This window comes from Oncorhynchus clarkii, unplaced genomic scaffold (assembly GCF_045791955.1).
Source record: "Oncorhynchus clarkii lewisi isolate Uvic-CL-2024 unplaced genomic scaffold, UVic_Ocla_1.0 unplaced_contig_4656_pilon_pilon, whole genome shotgun sequence".
Lineage (NCBI taxonomy): Eukaryota > Metazoa > Chordata > Actinopteri > Salmoniformes > Salmonidae > Oncorhynchus > Oncorhynchus clarkii.
Window position 1 is genome coordinate 662 of NW_027260414.1, and position 9,594 is coordinate 10,255.

Here is a 9,594-nt window from a genome sequence, read left to right on the forward strand (position 1 = left end):
TAATCAAATAAAAAAACTAACTCCGCCAGTGTCTCTTTTGGGTCACTTTTGCCGGTCCCAAGCCCGGATCAAGGAGGAGGGTTGGAATTGTGACATTATACAACCCAAAATCGACAGAAGAAAGTTCATTTGTAGTTCTGAACATTTTTTGTGTGTTTTTTACTCACTTTTTGTCTCAATTCAAGGGGCTTTATTGACATGGGAAACACATGTTAACATTGCCAAAGCAAGTGAGGTAGATAATATACAAAAGTACACTTCAGATTTGACCATTCAACAAGTCACATGGCCAGTAATCCTATTTGTATCTGACTTCAAACCACCAGGAAGGCAGCTTAAAATATCCTATTCCATGTGCTATTTGACTGTTCAGACTGCAGGAAAAAATACGTTTTGAATTGGATGTGCAAAACAAATGGATTTGATGTGAACGAGGCTTTACAGAATGGAACCCAGTTTGAGTCTTTGCGGGTCAAAAAAATACACGCGTCAAATAACACTATTTCACACGTTAAATGAGAGTTTAATTTGAAAACGTCAAATAGGGTTGCCAACTGTCCCGTATTAGCCGGGATGGCTCTTATATTGGGCTAAATTGGTTTGTCCCATACGGGACCTCCCTTGTCCCGTATATTCATCAAATCACAGTAAACACGCCAATTCCTGCAAAGTAATTTCTGTTGTTGTTCTCTCGGTTTGGCATATCAACGAAATATGGATAAACATGCAACAAAACCTCTCCTTCACTGATCTGGAGCAGGTGTTTTCCCTCAAAATGACAGAGACAGTCAGTATGGACCAACTCTATGAAGGGTTTTGTGCTTGCTGGGAGTAAATGCAGGAAGCTATACAGGATACCACCAAATCCACCAGTGAGAAGAACTAACAGACGGGTACTACATGTCAAGATACATTTTCAGTTTGTCAAAACATTTTATGATACATATTGCTTTTTTGTATTTCCACTTTTACTGATCATTTCAAAATAATGGTTCAATTCTATCTGTAACAATGTGAAGAGGGGTTTGTTCTCCACCCACTTCATTTCATGGATAAAGAAACTTCCATGAAATGGAATATAAAAATGTATATATATGTGGTTCTGGACAGGAGAGTGATGTGGTTCTGGACAGGAGAGGGCTGTGGTTCTGGTCAGGACAGGGCTGTGGTTCTGGTAAGGAGATGCTGTGGTTCTTCTCTCCCTGGTGAGGTCTTCACTGAGTTGTAAACTCTTGGAACAATGACCTGTTTGGATATGAAACATTACAACATTTAAATGGTTGTTATTTAAAACTATTGTCTAGTATAATGCATAGATGAATGAATGAATGACAGAGCAGGTACCTCTTCTAGTGGACTTTGTTCTTTAGGGATTTTCTGTCTTCTGGTATGTTTGATGTATCCAACACCAAGTAACACAGCAACTAGGAGTAATATACCAGTAACACAGCCCACAATGGTGCCAACTGGTAACACTGAGGCTTTCACATTACCACTACCTGAGTTCACACACACACACACACACACACACACACACACACACACACACACACACACACACACACACACACAGAGATTAAAAACAGTGTTCATACAATGATAGTTTCAGGCAGAATTATTCCAATCTTAACTAGAGAAGAATCACAATAATGATGTCAAAACTTTGACCTAACTTGAATTCATATGATATTATTAGTAGGTTATTAAAAAGTGATAGAGGTACACAGTGAAGGTGGAGGCTAAATGGTACTTACAGTCCTCCATGGGTTGAGAGATGGTCTGTGTGCTGACGTGGTTGCTGCTGGTGCATTGGATCCTTCCAGTCAATACGGAGATGGTCATGTTACCACCGGTTAGTGACGGAGACTGTTGTGACAGTGTACACTGACCGCTGTCACAGACAGACAACATCCAGCCATCTTTAACTGAACAGTTCACTGTGACATCACAGAGTCCCACACTTGTGTTGAGAGATGTGACATCCATGACTGGTTTGGGAACATGATCTATAAGAGACAGTTTTTAGAACCAAAGAAGAGACAGATAATTATTAGTCCCACATTCATTATTGAACCTGATCAGACACATTAAATGTACAGCAAATGACCAGAACTGAAGCCTTAGAAAACTCACCCTCCACTAACAGTCTATATGTAGTAGTTGATTGTTTCCAATGTTTCCTGTAGTTTACCATGTAAATTCCACTGTCAGTTTCCATTAGATTCTTAATACACAGAGAATGGTTATCATTGTTATAGTCCACCTTATCCTTGTATTTAGGAGAGATCTCTTTGTCTCCAAATATTACATCACTGTCCTTCCTCCATTGAAGTCCTTTGATCATCTCAGGAGGTTCTGGAACAACCAGACATATTGAACCCCCCTTCAACCCATACTGGTCCACTGAAGGTTCTGCCCTGATTCCTAATGAGAGAGGACCAAGATCACATTTAGCATTTCACTGACTGTCATTAATGTACATATTAAATCAGTAAATCATTTGCTGCCTATAAAAAAACTTTTCCAATTACCCATTTTATGTGCACAAAGTTTACATTCTACAGTTTAATTCCAATATCAAAAGAGATGTCTCCACACAATATAACGAATAGGTTACCTATGGTGATGCATAGCCATAAAATGAGGAGAAACCCCAGAATATTCATATTCCTTTTGAAAATGAGAGATAAAGTTTCACAGCGCAGTCCCTGAATAATGCTGCTTAATATATATCACTGCGACTTCAAACCACCTCTTCAGAATTAGGCCTGAACAATACTTACTTGTTGATTGGTTCTCGGCCAAAGTAGGTGGTTTCAGGAGAGGCAAGTAGCCTTGTGGGTTACAGCGTTGGGCCGGTAAACGACATCAAATCCCCGGGCTGACAAGGTAAACATCTGTCGTTCTGCCCCTGAACAAGGCAGTTGTCGCTGTGTAAGTTAACGTTAGACCTTAATGTTAAGGCTAAATTGGGAACCGATCTCTCTTATCTGATTATGTTTACATCTGTGCTAGTAATACACGCATATGAAATGTGGTTATAGTATATTCATGTTTAGCTAATGTGGGCAGTGTTGCCAACTTAGCGACTTTGTCGCTATATTTAGCGAGTATTCAGACCCCTCTAGCGAGACTTTTTCAAAAAAGCGACTAGCGACAAATCTAGCGACTTCTTCTGGTGTTATTGGAGACTGACGTGAAAGCACGTATCGTTCTTACTCTTCTCAACGAGCAGCGGGTGCTGCCGTGGGCCCCACACCGTCCCAAAGCACTCACATGCGGCCCAGTCCTCTCGCAGCAGTCAGAGGAGATGTTCACCCCTCCGCGTCCAGACTGAAAATGAATCGCGCATGCGCGAAGCCGCCGGAACTGATTTCCGCCCTGGTTTACATTCAGTGCGGGATGTAAATGTATAAAACTAAACTAAAAATATAAAGTAAATAATCAAATAAAAAAACTAACTCCGCCAGTGTCTCTTTTGGGTCACTTTTGCCGGTCCCAAGCCCGGATCAAGGAGGAGGGTTGGAATTGTGACATTATACAACCCAAAATCGACAGAAGAAAGTTCATTTGTAGTTCTGAACATTTTTTGTGTGTTTTTTACTCACTTTTTGTCTCAATTCAAGGGGCTTTATTGACATGGGAAACACATGTTAACATTGCCAAAGCAAGTGAGGTAGATAATATACAAAAGTACACTTCAGATTTGACCATTCAACAAGTCACATGGCCAGTAATCCTATTTGTATCTGACTTCAAACCACCAGGAAGGCAGCTTAAAATATCCTATTCCATGTGCTATTTGACTGTTCAGACTGCAGGAAAAAATACGTTTTGAATTGGATGTGCAAAACAAATGGATTTGATGTGAACGAGGCTTTACAGAATGGAACCCAGTTTGAGTCTTTGCGGGTCAAAAAAATACACGCGTCAAATAACACTATTTCACACGTTAAATGAGAGTTTAATTTGAAAACGTCAAATAGGGTTGCCAACTGTCCCGTATTAGCCGGGATGGCTCTTATATTGGGCTAAATTGGTTTGTCCCATACGGGACCTCCCTTGTCCCGTATATTCATCAAATCACAGTAAACACGCCAATTCCTGCAAAGTAATTTCTGTTGTTGTTCTCTCGGTTTGGCATATCAACGAAATATGGATAAACATGCAACAAAACCTCTCCTTCACTGATCTGGAGCAGGTGTTTTCCCTCAAAATGACAGAGACAGTCAGTATGGACCAACTCTATGAAGGGTTTTGTGCTTGCTGGGAGTAAATGCAGGAAGCTATACAGGATACCACCAAATCCACCAGTGAGAAGAACTAACAGACGGGTACTACATGTCAAGATACATTTTCAGTTTGTCAAAACATTTTATGATACATATTGCTTTTTTGTATTTCCACTTTTACTGATCATTTCAAAATAATGGTTCAATTCTATCTGTAACAATGTGAAGAGGGGTTTGTTCTCCACCCACTTCATTTCATGGATAAAGAAACTTCCATGAAATGGAATATAAAAATGTATATATATGTGGTTCTGGACAGGAGAGTGATGTGGTTCTGGACAGGAGAGTGCTGTGGTTCTGGTCAGGACAGGGCTGTGGTTCTGGTAAGGAGATGCTGTGGTTCTTCTCTCCCTGGTGAGGTCTTCACTGAGTTGTAAACTCTTGGAACAATGACCTGTTTGGATATGAAACATTACAACATTTAAATGGTTGTTATTTAAAACTATTGTCTAGTATAATGCATAGATGAATGAATGAATGACAGAGCAGGTACCTCTTCTAGTGGACTTTGTTCTTTAGGGATTTTCTGTCTTCTGGTATGTTTGATGTATCCAACACCAAGTAACACAGCAACTAGGAGTAATATACCAGTAACACAGCCCACAATGGTGCCAACTGGTAACACTGAGGCTTTCACATTACCACTACCTGAGTTCACACACACACACACACACACACACACACACACAGAGATTAAAAACAGTGTTCATACAATGATAGTTTCAGGCAGAATTATTCCAATCTTAACTAGAGAAGAATCACAATAATGATGTCAAAACTTTGACCTAACTTGAATTCATATGATATTATTAGTAGGTTATTAAAAAGTGATAGAGGTACACAGTGAAGGTGGAGGCTAAATGGTACTTACAGTCCTCCATGGGTTGAGAGATGGTCTGTGTGCTGACGTGGTTGCTGCTGGTGCATTGGATCCTTCCAGTCAATACGGAGATGGTCATGTTACCACCGGTTAGTGACGGAGACTGTTGTGACAGTGTACACTGACCGCTGTCACAGACAGACAACATCCAGCCATCTTTAACTGAACAGTTCACTGTGACATCACAGAGTCCCACACTTGTGTTGAGAGATGTGACATCCATGACTGGTTTGGGAACATGATCTATAAGAGACAGTTTTTAGAACCAAAGAAGAGACAGATAATTATTAGTCCCACATTCATTATTGAACCTGATCAGACACATTAAATGTACAGCAAATGACCAGAACTGAAGCCTTAGAAAACTCACCCTCCACTAACAGTCTATATGTAGTAGTTGATTGTTTCCAATGTTTCCTGTAGTTTACCATGTAAATTCCACTGTCAGTTTCCATTAGATTCTTAATACACAGAGAATGGTTATCATTGTTATAGTCCACCTTATCCTTGTATTTAGGAGAGATCTCTTTGTCTCCAAATATTACATCACTGTCCTTCCTCCATTGAAGTCCTTTGATCATCTCAGGAGGTTCTGGAACAACCAGACATATTGAACCCCCCTTCAACCCATACTGGTCCACTGAAGGTTCTGCCCTGATTCCTAATGAGAGAGGACCAAGATCACATTTAGCATTTCACTGACTGTCATTAATGTACATATTCAATCAGTAAATCATTTGCTGCCTATAAAAAAACTTTTCCAATTACCCATTTTATGTGCACAAAGTTTACATTCTACAGTTTAATTCCAATATCAAAAGAGATGTCTCCACACAATATAACGAATAGGTTACCTATGGTGATGCATAGCCATAAAATGAGGAGAAACCCCAGAATATTCATATTCCTTTTGAAAATGAGAGATAAAGTTTCACAGCGCAGTCCCTGAATAATGCTGCTTAATATATATCACTGCGACTTCAAACCACCTCTTCAGAATTAGGCCTGAACAATACTTACTTGTTGATTGGTTCTCGGCCAGAGTAGGTGGTTTCAGGAGAGGCAAGTAGCCTTGTGGGTTACAGCGTTGGGCCGGTAAACGACATCAAATCCCCGGGCTGACAAGGTAAACATCTGTCGTTCTGCCCCTGAACAAGGCAGTTGTCGCTGTGTAAGTTAACGTTAGACCTTAATGTTAAGGCTAAATTGGGAACCGATCTCTCTTATCTGATTATGTTTACATCTGTGCTAGTAATACACGCATATGAAATGTGGTTATAGTATATTCATGTTTAGCTAATGTGGGCAGTGTTGCCAACTTAGCGACTTTGTCGCTATATTTAGCGAGTATTCAGACCCCTCTAGCGAGACTTTTTCAAAAAAGCGACTAGCGACAAATCTAGCGACTTCTTCTGGTGTTATTGGAGACTGACGTGAAAGCACGTATCGTTCTTACTCTTCTCAACGAGCAGCGGGTGCTGCCGTGGGCCCCACACCGTCCCAAAGCACTCACATGCGGCCCAGTCCTCTCGCAGCAGTCAGAGGAGATGTTCACCCCTCCGCGTCCAGACTGAAAATGAATCGCGCATGCGCGAAGCCGCCGGAACTGATTTCCGCCCTGGTTTACATTCAGTGCGGGATGTAAATGTATAAAACTAAACTAAAAATATAAAGTAAATAATCAAATAAAAAAACTAACTCCGCCAGTGTCTCTTTTGGGTCACTTTTGCCGGTCCCAAGCCCGGATCAAGGAGGAGGGTTGGAATTGTGACATTATACAACCCAAAATCGACAGAAGAAAGTTCATTTGTAGTTCTGAACATTTTTTGTGTGTTTTTTACTCACTTTTTGTCTCAATTCAAGGGGCTTTATTGACATGGGAAACACATGTTAACATTGCCAAAGCAAGTGAGGTAGATAATATACAAAAGTACACTTCAGATTTGACCATTCAACAAGTCACATGGCCAGTAATCCTATTTGTATCTGACTTCAAACCACCAGGAAGGCAGCTTAAAATATCCTATTCCATGTGCTATTTGACTGTTCAGACTGCAGGAAAAAATACGTTTTGAATTGGATGTGCAAAACAAATGGATTTGATGTGAACGAGGCTTTACAGAATGGAACCCAGTTTGAGTCTTTGCGGGTCAAAAAAATACACGCGTCAAATAACACTATTTCACACGTTAAATGAGAGTTTAATTTGAAAACGTCAAATAGGGTTGCCAACTGTCCCGTATTAGCCGGGATGGCTCTTATATTGGGCTAAATTGGTTTGTCCCATACGGGACCTCCCTTGTCCCGTATATTCATCAAATCACAGTAAACACGCCAATTCCTGCAAAGTAATTTCTGTTGTTGTTCTCTCGGTTTGGCATATCAACGAAATATGGATAAACATGCAACAAAACCTCTCCTTCACTGATCTGGAGCAGGTGTTTTCCCTCAAAATGACAGAGACAGTCAGTATGGACCAACTCTATGAAGGGTTTTGTGCTTGCTGGGAGTAAATGCAGGAAGCTATACAGGATACCACCAAATCCACCAGTGAGAAGAACTAACAGACGGGTACTACATGTCAAGATACATTTTCAGTTTGTCAAAACATTTTATGATACATATTGCTTTTTTGTATTTCCACTTTTACTGATCATTTCAAAATAATGGTTCAATTCTATCTGTAACAATGTGAAGAGGGGTTTGTTCTCCACCCACTTCATTTCATGGATAAAGAAACTTCCATGAAATGGAATATAAAAATGTATATATATGTGGTTCTGGACAGGAGAGTGATGTGGTTCTGGACAGGAGAGTGCTGTGGTTCTGGTCAGGACAGGGCTGTGGTTCTGGTAAGGAGATGCTGTGGTTCTTCTCTCCCTGGTGAGGTCTTCACTGAGTTGTAAACTCTTGGAACAATGACCTGTTTGGATATGAAACATTACAACATTTAAATGGTTGTTATTTAAAACTATTGTCTAGTATAATGCATAGATGAATGAATGAATGACAGAGCAGGTACCTCTTCTAGTGGACTTTGTTCTTTAGGGATTTTCTGTCTTCTGGTATGTTTGATGTATCCAACACCAAGTAACACAGCAACTAGGAGTAATATACCAGTAACACAGCCCACAATGGTGCCAACTGGTAACACTGAGGCTTTCACATTACCACTACCTGAGTTCACACACACACACACACACACACACACACAGAGATTAAAAACAGTGTTCATACAATGATAGTTTCAGGCAGAATTATTCCAATCTTAACTAGAGAAGAATCACAATAATGATGTCAAAACTTTGACCTAACTTGAATTCATATGATATTATTAGTAGGTTATTAAAAAGTGATAGAGGTACACAGTGAAGGTGGAGGCTAAATGGTACTTACAGTCCTCCATGGGTTGAGAGATGGTCTGTGTGCTGACGTGGTTGCTGCTGGTGCATTGGATCCTTCCAGTCAATACGGAGATGGTCATGTTACCACCGGTTAGTGACGGAGACTGTTGTGACAGTGTACACTGACCGCTGTCACAGACAGACAACATCCAGCCATCTTTAACTGAACAGTTCACTGTGACATCACAGAGTCCCACACTTGTGTTGAGAGATGTGACATCCATGACTGGTTTGGGAACATGATCTATAAGAGACAGTTTTTAGAACCAAAGAAGAGACAGATAATTATTAGTCCCACATTCATTATTGAACCTGATCAGACACATTAAATGTACAGCAAATGACCAGAACTGAAGCCTTAGAAAACTCACCCTCCACTAACAGTCTATATGTAGTAGTTGATTGTTTCCAATGTTTCCTGTAGTTTACCATGTAAATTCCACTGTCAGTTTCCATTAGATTCTTAATACACAGAGAATGGTTATCATTGTTATAGTCCACCTTATCCTTGTATTTAGGAGAGATCTCTTTGTCTCCAAATATTACATCACTGTCCTTCCTCCATTGAAGTCCTTTGATCATCTCAGGAGGTTCTGGAACAACCAGACATATTGAATACCCCTTCAACCCATACTGGTCCACTGTTGGTTCTGCCCTTATTCCTAATGAGAGAGGACCAAGATCACATTTAGCATTTCACTGACAGTCATTAATGTACATATTAAATCAGTAAATAATTTGCTGCCTATAAAAAAACTTTTCCAATTAACCATTTTATGTGCACAAAGTTTACATTCTACAGTTTAATTCCAATATCTGAAGAGATGTCTCCACACAATATAACGAATAGGTTACCTATGGTGATGCATAGCCATAAAATGAGAAGAAACCCCAGAATATTCATATTCCTTTTGAAAATGAGAGATAAAGTTTCACAGCGCAGTCCCTGAATAATGCTGCTTAATATATATCACTGCGACTTCAAACCACCTCTTCAGAATTAGGCCTGAACAATACT

At 40.1% G+C, this 9,594-nt stretch overlaps 3 long non-coding RNA genes across 3 annotated transcripts; all 3 read right to left on the bottom strand.

Moving 5' to 3' along the window:
* Positions 1 to 1,171: 1,171 nt before the first annotated feature.
* LOC139401420 (uncharacterized) lies at positions 1,172 to 2,411 on the bottom strand. Its single transcript, XR_011632957.1, has 4 exons — positions 2,134 to 2,411; positions 1,755 to 2,006; positions 1,345 to 1,499; positions 1,172 to 1,245 (listed from the first exon to the last, which is right to left on the bottom strand). It is a non-coding gene; the product is annotated as an uncharacterized lncRNA (long non-coding RNA).
* A 918-nt stretch (positions 2,412 to 3,329) lies between these two features.
* Positions 3,330 to 6,718, bottom strand: LOC139401419 (uncharacterized). Its single transcript, XR_011632956.1, has 5 exons — positions 6,193 to 6,718; positions 5,543 to 5,833; positions 5,164 to 5,415; positions 4,786 to 4,940; positions 3,330 to 4,686 (listed from the first exon to the last, which is right to left on the bottom strand). It is a non-coding gene; the product is annotated as an uncharacterized lncRNA (long non-coding RNA).
* A 1,303-nt stretch (positions 6,719 to 8,021) lies between these two features.
* Positions 8,022 to 9,225, bottom strand: LOC139401421 (uncharacterized). Its single transcript, XR_011632958.1, has 4 exons — positions 8,948 to 9,225; positions 8,569 to 8,820; positions 8,195 to 8,349; positions 8,022 to 8,095 (listed from the first exon to the last, which is right to left on the bottom strand). It is a non-coding gene; the product is annotated as an uncharacterized lncRNA (long non-coding RNA).
* Between the last annotated feature and the right edge of the window lie 369 nt (positions 9,226 to 9,594).